The following is a 15689-nucleotide window of genomic DNA, read 5'->3' on the forward strand; positions in this document are numbered from 1 at the left end:
TTCTACTAGCAAATAGTTGTTCTGCATGCTCCATATAAATTTGATCTTCTCTTGCAAAAAGAAAAGAGAGAATCTTTTAGCTTAATTATTTTCTGCCTTGAATCCTAAATAATTTTTTTGAGGAAACTTGTAACTTATTAATTCCACTTATTTGAATAGGGTTGTCCAAGTGTTTTTTTTTTGTTTCCACCGTACCATATTTTTGCTTAATAGAATGCCATAACTAATGAGAATTTTTTTTGAGTAGGATGACAATAACGTTGTTTTTTGTCAACAATAATAAAATAGTAAGAGGGTGGGAAATGGGAACGGGCGAACGGCTCCATTTATTAGTGTTTGTTTGGAGAACATAGCAATCCCCATCAACCTTTAGGTCAGTCTTAATGAGAGTTTCATGGAGTTTCATTTGCATTAAATAGGTTGTCACATAGGTATTTTTGATGACATGACAATGTATTTTAAGAAGAGAGAGAAGAAATGAGTTTTATCTAGATGAAACTCTCTTGACACGATTACCAACTCTGTATGAGTCATAAAATTAAATGCCTATGAAACTCTAGAATGAAACTGTGAATTGAAAGTGGTTGTTTCATCGAGTTTCATTTCATTATATATGACATGACAGTCTTGAAAACAACGCCATAAAACGACTATCCACTGAGACTGGCTTTACATATTGAAAATGTGTGAGGTAGAAAATATCAGTTCATTTCTCACTCCAATCTACATGGATTGAGAGTGATTAACTCTACCAAACAACGTACTACACCTTTGTCCCTAAAAGGATGCAACTATGGGTTGCGTGCCAGTTAAAAGGATGCAACTATGAGTAGTATTCACATTTATGACTCCAAATTAATTTATTAATTTCATAATTAATCTAATGATATTTGTTTATATTATAAATAGTTATACTTTTTTTATCTATAATTGGTCAAACTTGATATACTAAAACATGACGACACTGTTCCAGAATTATATTCTTTTGAGGACGGAGGGAGTATATATGCGGCTTTTTGGTTGCCCCAACAATTAATTTTGGCAAGATGAAGTAGTCTATTTGATGTGGAAATTATTGGTTGCAACCTAATACTAATCCACTAATCGTCTATAAAAGTGGTGACATGGCTAATTAGGGGGATACTTAAAGCTACTGATCCATCAGGTGTAGCAAAATTAATTTCCTTGCATCTTACGCATGGAAGCATATTGAATTGCATACGAATTCGGTGCATGTAGTGCATGCATGGTTCTCCAATTAAAACCCCAATTAGTTATTCCATCACCTATCTATCAAGGTAGTAGTCATTAAGAGCCATTTGGTGGAGGCTCTACCCACTTACCAAACCATCGATCTAGTATTATATATATAAGCTTCAGAGAAAAGGACATAATTACATTTGGAATAAATAAAACCAAAGGTAAGTATTTTACGATCAGCTACTTCAACAACATACGGTACATCATCAAACCCAACGCGTGGAAAGAAATAGTCTCCCGTTATATTTATACGTCCAGTAAATAACCTTGACGCGCGTGCGTGCGACACATGTAAAAAACGTTGGACTAAAAACGCCGAAAACTTAGGTTTATGTTGTTTTTTTTATTCAGTCTATGTAGCGGCACCACGTAGGCATACCGTTCTGTTTTTTTTCCTTGACGACAGAGGTAAATCCTGTTTTTATAAAAATAGACTCGTACGTGCACACTGTTTCCGGTATGAAAACGGCAAATTAGAAAGGAACGGAGGACCGTGTCCCACTGCTCTAAAGACTAAAGCTAAGCTAGGTCACAGGTGATACCAGTACACCATGCATGACAGCAGCAAGGTAAATCTGAAAACAGCCGGGAATGGGATTCCGTCCACACTGCTAGACTAACCAAAGGGAAGGGGACAAAGCAAAGAGACGGAAAGAAAGCACAAACAAAGCTGAGCTAGGTGTTGAGAGTTTCTTTGTGCAAAAGGATAGGGCGAGGTCAACTCAGCTCCTGAGATCAGGTCCAGGTCAGAGGAAGAAGCCGGGATTTCAGGTCAGGTCAGGGTTAGCTGGCTCCAAGGCAACGCCACATCAGACAAAGCTACCTGTAATTTGAGACTCTGCTTGCTATTGGACTCTTCCCGATCCGATTATATATATATAAATATTCTCTAAGACGCGGTTGGGTTTGCCAGCAGTCTGTTTCTTTGGCCTCTGCTGTGCGTACAAACGCCGGCATTGTCTGGACTGGACGCAGGAAAGGAGGAGCTAGAGCTAGCGACACACCACACGTACTGACCAAAAACAAGATGATAGGGATATCGATCATGGGAAACGGGAAAATGGCGCCGAAAGTACGTGTGCCGCCAGCCGCGTTTAGGAATTAGATTAGAGTATATACTCATGTTTGATGGAGAGGGTTACAAGTTGTCCTGGATGCTTTCGTACGCTTTCAGAAAGTTGGTATAAGTTTCCTTCCTTCATTGATTTCTGGGGCCGTCCCTCGTCTGTGGTATTACTACGTGGAGTGTACTCGATCCTACGGGCGGCTACTGCGGCCTTGTTTGCTTCGTTGAAAAGTATTTTTCGCTGATTCGTGGTGAGAAGAAAATATTGTACTATAACTAATAAGTTTAAGCGATTTTGCTTATAACACTCTCCCTCTCAACTCTCACTTTCATGACGTGTGTCTGCCTCTGTCTCTGTGCTGTGGCTGCTAATACACACCCAGTGTCCCAGTCTCTCGGCACGTGGCGGTTCTGTTAGTATAGCTAGGTCGTCCTCCACGGTTTTTGAATTTAGATATGTATATATGTATTATTATTAATGATCCTTTTGGGTGATCCGTCATGTTAGTGTTGGATGCGCTTGCTCTGTCCATCGGGATCCTGGCTCTCATATACGAGACAGACTACACTCATACACAAACCAATCAACCTCTAATGCATTGTGAGGAACCAATCAGATCCATCGTGAATAAATTAAACAAGTGGGACATTAACTAATACTTCCTCCATTCTAAATTATAAGTTATTCTATCTTTTCTAGGTAAATATGCTTACATTCTAGGCAAAGCTGCCTAGCGCTATATAAGCTCTCCCAGATGTCTGGTTTTGGACACCTAGGAATGTGATATTTGCCTGGAGGTGCTTTTACCCGAGAGTTTGTGTAGCAGACAACCACATAGCCTTTGCTGACTATCTAGATATGCATTATGTCTAGATACATAATAAAATACGTATATAGAAAAACCAAAATGACTTATAATTCAGAATGGAGTACTTGATTAACATTGTTACTTAAAGCCGATGGACACACATATGTACCGTCCCAAAAAGAATAAAAAGAATTTAGTACTCGTTTTCGAGTATTAAAAACACGGTACTGCTCTTAACCGGGCGTCCGTCCGCCCAGACGCTCCGTTGCTAGGCCATGACGTCAGGCCAATAACCCACGCTCCTACGTTTCTAAAAAAAAAACTGCTCATCCACATTTTCCTATCCACTTGTTCCTCTTCCTATCGCTCTTATCCACTTGCATGCCGCCTTCGAGCGCACAACCACTAGCCCTGCAAGGCGCAGCGCGCGGCCGCTGGCCTTTCCAGACATAGCGTGCGGCCCCCTCCAAGTCGCGGCGCTCGGCTGCCGGCCCTGCCAGACGCAGCGCGCTGCTGCCCACTCCAAGTCGCGCGGCCCATGCCTCCTTTCCACGACGTGCAACCACTGCCGCTGGCCCGCTGCCTACAAACGCCGCCGGGCTGCTGCCTCCGGTAAACACCATACACCGATGAGCCTCCATTCTGTCGAGCAGCGGGAGATGTTGCGTTAAAGCGCATGTTGCAAGAGTATATTTCAATTATTTCAGATGTTTCAGAGGTATGTTGCAAGTTTTTCATATGAATGTTGCAAAAATAGATTGTGATGTTGCACATATTGCAGTCGTTGTACATGTATGTTGCAAGCATTCGTTCCAAATGTTTCATCTACTTTTTCAAACGTATGTTGCAATGCTTATTTGAATGTTGCATATGTTTCACACATATGTTGCAAGAGTATATTCGAATATGTTGAAATAAGTGTTTTCACGTTGCAAGTTGCAGGTGATTTATCTGGATGTTGCATATGTTTCACACACATGTTGTAAGTGCATGTTCTAAATATTTCATCTGCTTCAGACGTATGTTGCATTCAAGTGTTTCACGTTGCAAGTGTTTAGTGTTTTAGAGGTATGTTCAGAGAGTCATGGGGGCACGGCCCGAGCGCCAGGGGAAGGGGTGCGGCGAGCCGGGGGCCGGCGGATGGGGCGTGTGGCGTGCCTGGGGTCCTATGCACAGGTCGTGCTCGTGCTCATCCTGGCTCCTAGGTCCCCCGCGCGGAGAGAGAGGAGGGGGTTAGGGGGAGGAGCGACGGGCGCGGGGCGGGGATGGGGCAGGGTACGAGTGCATGGTGAGACGAGGCAGACGGGGAAGGACTGCAGCGATATGGTGGGAGTGCGGCGCGTTTCTGCTAGGCTGTTCGGTACGGTCCGATGGAATCCTATCCCATCGGATGTTTGGGCGCCAACAATTCCCTAAAAAATATTCAAGTGTAACTAAATCTATACAGAAAGTGTTAACGTTATAACACCGAATAAGTATTATTAGACTACTTATAGAGTATATATATTTTTATAGTACACCTATTTAGAGACATAAGTGTTGAAATTAGTTTATATAAACTTGGTCAAACTTAATAATTTGACTTGTTCCAAACTTACAAGAATTGTATTATTCTTTTTGTTTTTTAGGAATGGTGTTAGTATGTGTAGCCCCTAATCTAGATATAGGTTGGGCCATCTATCCTAACTAATTGATCTCCTTTTGATATGTACCATGCTACGTGTCTACGTACGTACGTATATATAGGAGACTTGCATTGATGCGTTTAATTAGTAGTCTTGCTGCATGTTGTAGTTGCGTCGTCTGTTGTCAAGACCTGTAATTAAGCCCTGTCAGCAGCCTCCGGCAGGGTCGTACATGCATGCATGGTTGTTAGCGTTGCTACTTGCTAGTCAAACTAATGAGTTAGATCGTCGTTGATTAGTCTCAAGAAGGGTGTCTGTTCCTCCTCCTAAACTTTAGTCGCTGTCCCATAGGATATTTGGACACATGCATTGAGTATTAAATATAGACTAATTACGAAACTAATTGCACAGTTTACGACTAATTTACGAGACGAATCTTTTAAGCCTAATTAACCCATCATTTGACAATGTGGTGCTACAGTAAACATGTGCTAATGACGAATTAATTAGGCTTAATAAATTCGCCTCGTGGAGTACTGACGGATTCTGTAATTTGTTTTTTTATTAGTATCCGAACACCCCATACGACACCCTCATGTGACACCTCCTAAATTTTAGTCACTGGATCTAAACACTCCCTAATTCCAGTGCAAGATACATAGTTCAAGCACTGATCAAATCATAGTTCCTCCATTATTGTATATACCCGGGTCGTCCACGAATCATGCATGTCGCTCTGTTGGGTCACCAAATGCATACGTCATCGCGTGCCATGCATGTGAGTGCACGGCCGAGAGATGCATTGCGTGTCATTCCGGTGCCCCGTGCCCCTGCTTGCTCAGTTGCCCGAATACACAAATCACCTATACACAGATCACATCCTTTTCAAGTGAATGAACCCAATTTTTTGGTATCATTTGAAACAACATATAGTACCTCTCCAATGAGGAATATGATTTTATTTACATTTCTTCTAGGTCAAACTTGCTTATTAGTTTTGATGGGCAACATATGTAAAATATATATCATCTTAAATGAAACTAGTTATATTTTAGAAAAAAAAAATAGTTCTCATAATCGTCACTACCAGAAAATGGAATATCTTTGGTGAGCAACCAAATCATCCAAGAATAATGGTGATGAGATTGGGTAGGCTCATGTCACGGGCTTGGGCTTCTTTGGATAACTTGAGAAAGAAGGCAAATTTGGATTTTTAAGGACTTAGCCAAAAAGTTTTAAAATGTTGGATTTTTTGGATCGTCACACCTCCGGCGAAGGTTTCTGACTGTGCCATTCGTGAGTTTAACTATGATCTCGTTGCAGCTAAGTATGTAGCTTCACTCTCGACAAGTAGGTTAGGCACTAGGGTTCGAGGTAGATTCGAGGACTGAGGGACAAACAGCTCTTAGTATGCCAGACCTGACATTCTTGCTAGATGAAGCACCTCCCGTCTCTTAGTGGCAAAGATAGATGCAAGAATGCACAAATCTTACTTTCACAACTACAGATAACACAAAATATCAATTCTTCACAGGGAGATAGTGAAACATATGGGGGGCATATGTCCCCACTGGCAATGAAGTGTTTTTTAGAATGCCATTCACGATCTTGTGAACGTTGTAGCTTAATATTTAATTCATGGTTAGGACATGAGCTAGAGCAATTCAAAAGCCGGTGGCGAAGGTTAGTATGCAACTTTAGCCTGAACAAGCTAGCAGATTTGGCGGTTGAGTTCGAGGCAGTTTTGAGGGCTTGCGGACGAACAATCCATTTTGAGGGCATTCTTGTTAAAGGAAGCACGACCCATTTATGAACAAACAGACTATATATATCAATTCTTCACTGGCATACAATGATACACATGGCAGCATATGCCCCCACCGATGGTGAAGGTTTTTGACAATGACATTCACGAGCTTGTGAATGTTGTAGCAAATATGAGCAGTTCAAGAATGAGCAAGATCCAGCCGATCATGAAGCCGCAACATCTTATCCCATTGATGGTGCTACCAAAAATGAAGTTTTTTTATGATGACCTAGCGGTGACGGTTTTCGATGATGCCATTTCTGAGCTTGTGAACATTTGTAGCCGAATATGCAATTCATGGTTAGGACAGGGGCTAGAGAAATTCAAGAACGAGCGAGATCGAGCTGATCATCAAGATGCAACATACCAACAACCTTATCCGTCTAATAGGAGAGAATTCCTTATTTGACACTGGGAAAATGAGTCGTTCCTTTTTTTGCCCTGAAATTTTCTTCGTTCCTTATTTGACACTCACTTCAACTTTCATCCCTAATCTGACACTACCATCAAATCCGTTAGCTAACGGTGTTAACTGGCTGTTAAAAAGACGTTTTTGCCCCTAGAAAAAAAGCGGTGAAGCAAATTTGAGAGGAAAAAAAACTGCGCCCGCCTCTGATGCATGCGCCCAGCTGCAAAAAAAGGTGCAGTTTTTTTTTCCTGTCAAATTTGCTTCGCGGCTTTTTTTCTAGGGGCAAAAACGTCTTTTTAACAGCCAGTTAACACCGTTAGCTAACGGATTTGACGGTAGTGTCAAATTAGGGATGAAAGTTGAAGTGAGTGTCAAATAGGGAACGAAGAAAATTTCAGAGCCAAGAAAGGAACGACTCATTTTCCTAGTGTCAAATAAGGAATTCTCTCGTCTAATAGCCTGCTTCATTCACCATGATGAGGCATACCATCCTTAGGCCCTGTTTGGTTGGGCTTTTGGCTTTGGCTTTTGGCCCCAAAAACCAAAAGCCCAACCAAAGGGGCTGTTTTTGGAGGCTGCTTTTTCAGAAGCAGTTGCTTTTCCGTAGTACATTTTTGAAAGCTGGTTTGACCCTGCTTTTAGCTTTTGGCTTTCTGCTTTTCGAAATTGTTGAAATAAAAAGCTCTTCCATAGTTGTTTCAAGAGAGATAAAGATAGAAGGTATATTTTATACTTGTTTAACCAAACAGCTTTCAGCTTTTCTACAGCTCACAGCCCACAGCAGCTTTCCCACAGCTCACAGCCCACGGCAGCTTTTTCCCATAGCCATAGCTCAACCAAACACACCCTTATAGCATGATGAGGAGAAGCTACTAGTTTACCGGTACATGGTGAACATAGCCTGGACTTCATCATCTTCGAGGTGCACCTTATTTGTTTAATAGGTTTCTCCATTGACCATGACGAGGAGAAGATGCTAGTTTAGGAGCACATGGTGGCAACCTAGACTCCATCATCTTTGGTATTTACCGGTCCACTCCATGCCTCTTGCTACAACTTCCAATTTCTCCCATTTGCACTTCCCGTTCCAATTTTCTGATTTCTCATGATTTTTTCCATAGCCATGGAAATAGATTTAGAAAGATATTAAGAAACAAAATTCACATCACCAAGTTGCTGATGCAATTTTGATTAGAAACAAAACTTGTTTTTATAAAAACCTGGTTCAGTCAATGGTCCAACTAGTCAAACCGTGAACTAAGGTCTTGAGCATTTTATTGCCCATCCCAGTCTAAATAAATGTGCCTTTGGGCTATACGCATGCAATAGTGCAATCCTCAACAAGGACCGTTACAAGGAAAACGACAGAGATCTCCCGCAAAATCATTAGCGGACAGACCAGTCCCTGACATATCAAGAACCAGCTTCGCGTCAACTCGAATCAGAGATTAGAATTATATATTTTTATGGGTCTTCAAAGCAAGTCATAAAACTTGACATTTAATTATACCAATGAACAGATAATGTGAAAATTAAGGTTATGATATATTTATAAAAAAATATTTCTGTGCTTTGCAATGGGAGGAAAAAAATCTATCATAGTTGTGTTCTAATTTGATATAGACTTAATAGGATATTGTCATATTATTGCCAATATTAGCTTAAATTATGGATACCCGTCATCAGCTCCTAAATTCATGGAAAGGGGAAAACATAAATAAATATGTAGCATTTCCGTCCTTTATTTTCATGAATGTTTGGTAGCTTTTTTTCATCCCGTTGCAATGCACACGCACGTTTGCTAGTTAAAGAGCGAAACATTTCTTTGTCCTTCATCGCTCACATTCTCAAAACCGTCCGATGGGTATCCAATTGAGACTTAACTTCCCATGCATGTACAAGTTAAAATAGCGTGTCCAAACATACACGATGCATAGCCTGATTCCAAAATAAATTGGAATACAAAGTGTTTCCACGATCCACTACTCTCTCCCATACCCATACGAGTTAAGCGTTCAAGGATGCTGCGGAGTCCGATTCTGAAACAAATTGGAATGTATGACATGATCCTTGTTAAATCTTTAAGCCTCCCGTACCCATACGGATTAGAGCAGCACACATCTAGACATAGTACGGAGTCCGATTAAAAAAAGTACTTCATCGCAATTGCTCGTGATCGTGTTTACCGTGCTTTCAATGAGACATCGTGAAGACCTTCCAACATCTTTACGGGAACTTAATTAAATTCTCTATGCGGCCGTGGTTTCTTAGAGTATTTTTCAGGTCTTCTTCCCAGTAGCTCGGTGGCAACTTTCTTGTAACTGATCGAGGATTTGTTTCCTTATAGTATACACTACTCTTGCTCTTAATGTTTTAATATATGTATGAAAAAAAAAACTGAGCAGGCCAGGTCAGAGCAAGCCGGGATTCAGGTCGTGGGCTTTGCGCTGTAGTAGGAAAGTCAACGCCGCCCATACGAAACCTAGTAGTAGCTGTAATTGGAGACCTTTTCCTTCGAGAAGGAAGCTAGACACGGTTTTGCCAGTGCCAGCAGGCAGCCCGCAGCAGCCATGCCGGGTTGCCGACCTAGTAGCGACGAGCCCCTCTGCTCGCTCTGCGCCGCGTCCTCACCAAGCAAAGAAGCAAAGCACCAACCAACCGCAAGCGCACAGGTATTTCATGGGAAACTGGCCGGTCGGGACCCAAAAAGCGTGGGAACCACCACACTTTCGGAAGAAATCGGAATAAGTGGTGGTTGAGAAAATCGGGATTTTGCCCTTATGGAAGGTGGGCTTCGCCCAAATGCCATCAATTTTGTGGGCTTCGCTGAAATGCCTTTATGAAACGAGTCCAACACGCTATAATGCCATTTCGAGGTTTAAGTGGACTTTAAAAATTTTTGAGGCAAAATTTAAGCCTTCAGTGACCATTTTGCCCCTGAGGTCGCTGACCTATTCCCTGCGCTCTCCTCTCTCCCCCTCTCGCTGTTCTCTCGCTGGAGTGAAAGGCAGAGCGCCGCCCCCCACCCCCGCGCCGCGCCCCCGGGCCGAGCCTCGCCGCCGCCATCCGCCCCCAAGACGCTCCCTGCCCCAGGCGAAGGCTAGCCCGCCGGCGCCGCCTAGAGCAGGTCCCTGCTCTCCCCGTCGCTGGATCTGCGACCGCTGCTCCTGGTCGTCCGGGTGCTCTTCCCCAGGCGAAGGCGGCCCCAGCCAAGCCGCCCGTCCGCGCCAGGCCGTCGTCGCCCGACCGCGCGTCACCAGGCCAACCCTGCTGAACTAAGGTGAGGCTTCAAATTTGCCCTTATTGAGGATTGATTTGTGGATTCAATGGGTATAGTATTAACTTAGGGTTTTACAGGAGTAGGAAACAGTGACTCTGTTATGTGCTTGTGGTATGGATTGCAATCGGAGTGATGTAGTTACCGGGTATGCATCATTATTTACTCTTTGTTGTATGGTATGCATGGATCTCGTATGCGTGTAGTGTTCTAACTCTGTAATGGGTGTTTTTTTAGGCTCGATGCGGAGCCTGAGCTTAGTTTAGTGTCTGTAGATGGTGGCATTCTAGAACAGCCACGGGGACATGTCGTTAATTGGGATGAATTACGGATTGAGGAAAGGCAAGATGATGAAGGGGAAGGAAGGTTAGAAATTATCGATGAGGATGAGCTGTATCGTTTGCTGGGCCTGAGAACCGATGATGATCATGGCCAGGGTGCTGCTGATGGTACTTCAAATGAGGATCAGGCAACCGCAAACAATGGTAGTACAGTCCCTGATGTTGACACTAGTGGTGCAGCTATCCCCGTTGATGATGCAATACCGGAGGAGAGGGTGATGGTGTATGACCCTAACAAACCATGCATGGATATTGGCACTGTGTACCCCAACATGGTTGAGTTTAGATTGGCGGTGAGGCAGTTTGCCATTAATAAAGAGTTTGCACTACACACTGTGAAAACAGACACAGAGAGGTTTATTGGGAAGTGCATGGCACCAGATTGCCCTTGGCATATTAATGGTCGAAAACAACGTCATTCAAAAACTGTTATGGTATAAAAAAAATTTGTTATATGAATATGACTTCTTTTTTTTAGTAATGGCAATGTTCTAATTTTTGTAACAATGCAGGTTACAGCTCTGATTGATCAACATAATTGTTCATCCAGTGCGAGGAGACTTACTACTACACCCACTGCTGCCTGGGTTGCTTCAAGGGGTATCAAGCACCTCAGGAAGGACCCAAATATGGGCACAAAAGAATTGAAGAAGCAGCTGCAAGACGACCACAAATGTGAGATTCACTATGACACCGTTTGGAAGGGGAGGCAGATTGCAATGAAAGAGTTGTTTGGTAGCTGGGAGGAAAGCTTCCAAATGCTGTACAATTGGAGGGCAGAGGTTCTAAAGCACTCACCAAACAGTGTCATTGAGATTGACATCAAGATGGTTGATGGCAAGGTACACTTTCACAGGTTCTTTTGTGCTTTAAGTCCTTGTATTGAGGGTTTTCTAGAGGGATGTAGGCCTTACCTTAGTATAGACTCCACTGCATTGAATGGTAGATGGTGTGGACACTTAGCAGCAGCCACTGCTCTAGATGGACATAATTGGATGTATCCTGTTGCATTTGGTTTCATAGATGGTGAGACAACAGAAAATTGGGAATGGTTTATGACTCAGTTGCATAAGGCCATAGGAGACCTACCTATTCTTGCTATTTGCACTGATGCATGCAAAGGTCTAGAGAAAGCTGTTAAAAATGTGTTTCCTCATGCTGAACATAGAGAGTGTTTTAGGCATCTTATGCAGAATTTCATTAAGAAGTTTGGGGGTGATGTTTTTTCGAAGATGTATCCTGCAGCTCGAGCATATAGAGTTGAAGTATTTCAATATTTCTTCAAATTTGTTAGAGAGGCTAGTGATCAAGTGATGGAATGGCTTGACAATCATCATAAATTGTTGTGGATGAGAAGTGCATTTAACCCTGAAATCAAGTGTGATTATATAACCAACAACCTTGCTGAATGTTTTAATAATTGGATCAAGGACTGGAAGGACCTTCCTGTAGTTGAGCTTGCTGATAAAATTAGGGAGATGCTAATGGTATTGTGGAGGAAGAGAAGGCAGATTGGACAAAAGCTTAATGGAAGAATTTTACCTGCAGTCATACGTCAGCTGAAAATGAGAACCAGAGGCTTGGGTCACTTGACAGTTATCACCTCTGATAGTGTGGCTGCAGAGATATGGGAAATTAATAGCATCCATAACAGGCATGTAGTGAAGACGTATCTCCATGAGTGCACATGCCTTGAGTGGCAACACACTGGTAAGCCTTGTCAGCATGCTTTGGCTTTGATTACAGCCCAACAAACTGTGGATGTGGATCTTGAGGGATTTGTCCATGGCTACTATTCAGTGGAAAATTTCAGGAATGCCTATAAGAGATTAATTGAGCCACTCCCAGATAAAACTCAGTGGCCACATGTGCCACTTCCATTTACAGTTGGGGCACCATTGGACAAAAAGGGTGCTTGAAGGTATAGGAAGCTGCGGATAAAAGGATGCCTTGAGGGAGGAAGTGGTGGAAAAGGAAAAAAGGCTGCCAAGGAGGCTGCCAAGGAGGCTGATAAAGCTGCTGAAGAGGAGGCTATGCAAGCTGCTAAACCTAAAAGGCAATTGGTAAAAGGGAAAAGAATGTGTAAGGGGTGTGGAGAATTGGGTCATGGAGAAACAAGCTACAAGTGCCGCCTAAATGGGACAAAGAAAAGGTACTGATTTCTTTAGTTTTGTAACTTACATCTACTAAATGGGACAAACAAGTGCCTAAATTGTTGTAACTTGCAGGAAAAGGAAGCCTAGGACAAATACAACCAAGTATGGGAAGAATGGTAAAAAAGCTGCTGGAAAAAATCCTGTACAGTCTGATAATGGTGTTGTACAGGCTGAGACTGCTGCTGTACAGTCTGAGAATTGGGCTGTACAGGCTGAGAATTGGGCTGATACTGCTGCTGTGCTGCCAGAAGTTGTTGCTGTACAGTCTCAAGATGTTGTCGTCCAAGCTGAACAAGTTGCCACAGCTAAGGCCACTCTTTTGTCAACAAGTCCAGAAAGGTTGACTAGAAGGTATTTCATGTTTCCAGAAAGCTGAACTTACTCTTTCATAAATTATTTCATCTTTTGTCAACATTTCTTTCATGTTGCAGCCGACTAGCTGTACTACTTGGAGAAGGGCCAAGTACATTGTTAAATAAGCAGCCTACAACTTCAGCAAAACCAAAGAAGGTACTACATTTATCTCCAAACAAGCAGGCTACAACTTCACCAAAACCAAAGAAGGGAATAGCGAAGAAGTTGATTCCAAGGAAGTTGACGACGAACTGAAATGTGAACATGTAATGAGCTGGCTTTTGAAAAACTGTACTGTAATGAGCTGCCTATGTATGAGCTGCCTTTTGAAAAACTCTACTGTAATGTATGTGGACATGTAATGCTGACTGTTGTAAGGTATTGTGTGAACCTTTATGAACCTTTATGGAATGTTATTGGTCCTTTATGAAATCTTCTTTGATTTTGGTTAGTTGAGCTATCAAGTAATGTCTCTGTTGTACTTGCATTCTGATAAAGTGGTAATGCATGATTAGTTGACATAATGTGTATGAGTTGTATAGTACCTATGTATGAGTAGTTGACAGAATGCATGTCTCTGTTGTATGAGTGTATGAGTAGTTGACAGAATGCATGTCTCTGTTGTATGAGTGTATGAGTAGTTGACAGAATGCATGTCTCTGTATAGTAACTGTGTATTAGTTGAGCTATCAAGTACCTGCTGCTGGTGCCAGAATGCAGGAAAATGGATGACCCCTAGTTGACAGAATGCATAACAATGGATGATAGCATGCAGGAAAATATGGCATAACAATGGACATTTGTTCGTCATAATTAAAAAAGCAGTACAGACCTTGTTTCATATGAGGTAAAAGAGATGGTTTTCAAGGATAACTTTCAAGAAAAACAGCAGAACAAATATGTCATTGTAGATCCTGCTCCTCATGAAGCTGATTCTTTTCCTAGTACTGATAATCACAGGGAACATATTGAAGAACTCATTGCAATCTGACATTTTATTACCACAGAGGAACCAACAGTGCTGTACAAAGATAAGTGTTGTACAGAGCATGAGTAGTGCTTCTGAAGATATCAGTCCATGAAAGACAGAGGAACCAACAGTCCTAGAACACAATCTTGCTTCACTTGCTAAAGCTAATTAATCAGTACTGATACAACATAGTTCTACAACACAATCTTGCTTCACTTGCTAATAAGCACTACCACACCTAAAAGAACTATGACAGTCATGACTAAACAAAGCACCACCAACAGCTGGACCAGATCGATAAGCTTGTCCATCTTGAGATAGATCCTATCTTCATCAAAAATTCTGCTTTTAAGCTTCATTTCTTCTTGACATTTAGTTTCACCATGACCTTCTAATGGCACTGCAGCTAGCAAATCTTCTTTAAGCTTCTTTGCGACTACTTTCTTATACTCTTCCAACCACCTAAAGAATGGACATTTCTTCAATGCCTGTGGAAATGACAATACATAACACAGTTTATTTATCCAAACCTTGACACAATACCTAGTTCAGTTCTATATGACAATAAACAACAGAGCAATATATACTCACAAATTCATTGTAGTTTACGCATTTGAAGAAAATTCTGCCGTTGTTCTTCCAGGATTTGCATTCCACTACTCTATCACCACAGTCTGGGCATGGAATCAGGGGGATCCCACTAGCGCCAAGTGGATACAGAGAAACGGCACCTGTTGGGATGAACGACGAACTAGACGAACCCTCACCCATAGCCTGGTGTGACGCAGGGAGGCGCGGCGGGCCTGGTGACGCGCGGTCGGGCGACGACGGCCTGGCGCGGACGGGCGGCTTGGCTGGGGCCGCCTTCGCCTGGGGAAGAGCACCCGGACGGCCAGGAGCAGCGGCCGCAGATCCAGCAACGGGGAGAGCAGGGACCTGCTCTAGGCGGCGCCGGCGGGCTAGCCTTCGCCTGGGGCAGGGAGCGTCTTGGGGGCGGATGGCGGCGGCGAGGCTCGGCCCGGGGGCGCGGCGCGGGGGTGGGGGGCGGCGCTCTGCCTTTCACTCCAGCGAGAGAACAGCGAGAGGGGGAGAGAGGAGAGCGCAGGGAATAGGTCAGCGACCTCAGGGGCAAAATGGTCACTGAAGGCTTAAATTTTGCCTCAAAAATTTTTAAAGTTCACTTAAACCTCGAAATGGCATTATAGCGTGTTGGACTCGTTTCATAAAGGCATTTCAGCGAAGCCCACAAAATTGATGGCATTTGGGCGAAGCCCACCTTCCATAAGGGCAAAATCCCGATTTTCTCGTGGTGGTTCTGTTCTGGGGCTCTTTCTATATATGTTATTGGTTTATTTATTGCATGCGCTAGCTCGTTGTGTATAATATTGCCCTAATTCTTGCCTTCAAATATCCTATTAGCTTAACCAACTGCAACTGCTGCTGCAGTCATTTCACATCTCCATCTCAGGTATAAATAAATCTAAAAAGGTTGCCAAACACGTACTCCTACGTGGCTACAGGTGTAATTATTTCTTTCTGGTCTCTCAAATCTCAACTCTCACTTTCTTGTGTCTGCTAATAATATTGGCTCCGGCCGTTTGGCACAATTTCACTT

At 42.8% G+C, this 15689-nt stretch overlaps 1 pseudogene; it reads left to right on the top strand.

Annotated features, from left to right (window-relative positions):
• The first annotated feature begins 10369 nt into the window (after positions 1–10369).
• Positions 10370–15218, top strand: LOC136499288 (uncharacterized; annotated as a pseudogene).
• The last annotated feature ends 471 nt before the right edge of the window (positions 15219–15689 follow it).

The sequence above is a fragment of the Miscanthus floridulus genome, chromosome 13 (genome assembly GCF_019320115.1).
Source record: "Miscanthus floridulus cultivar M001 chromosome 13, ASM1932011v1, whole genome shotgun sequence".
In the NCBI taxonomy this organism is placed as follows: Eukaryota; Viridiplantae; Streptophyta; class Magnoliopsida; order Poales; family Poaceae; genus Miscanthus; species Miscanthus floridulus.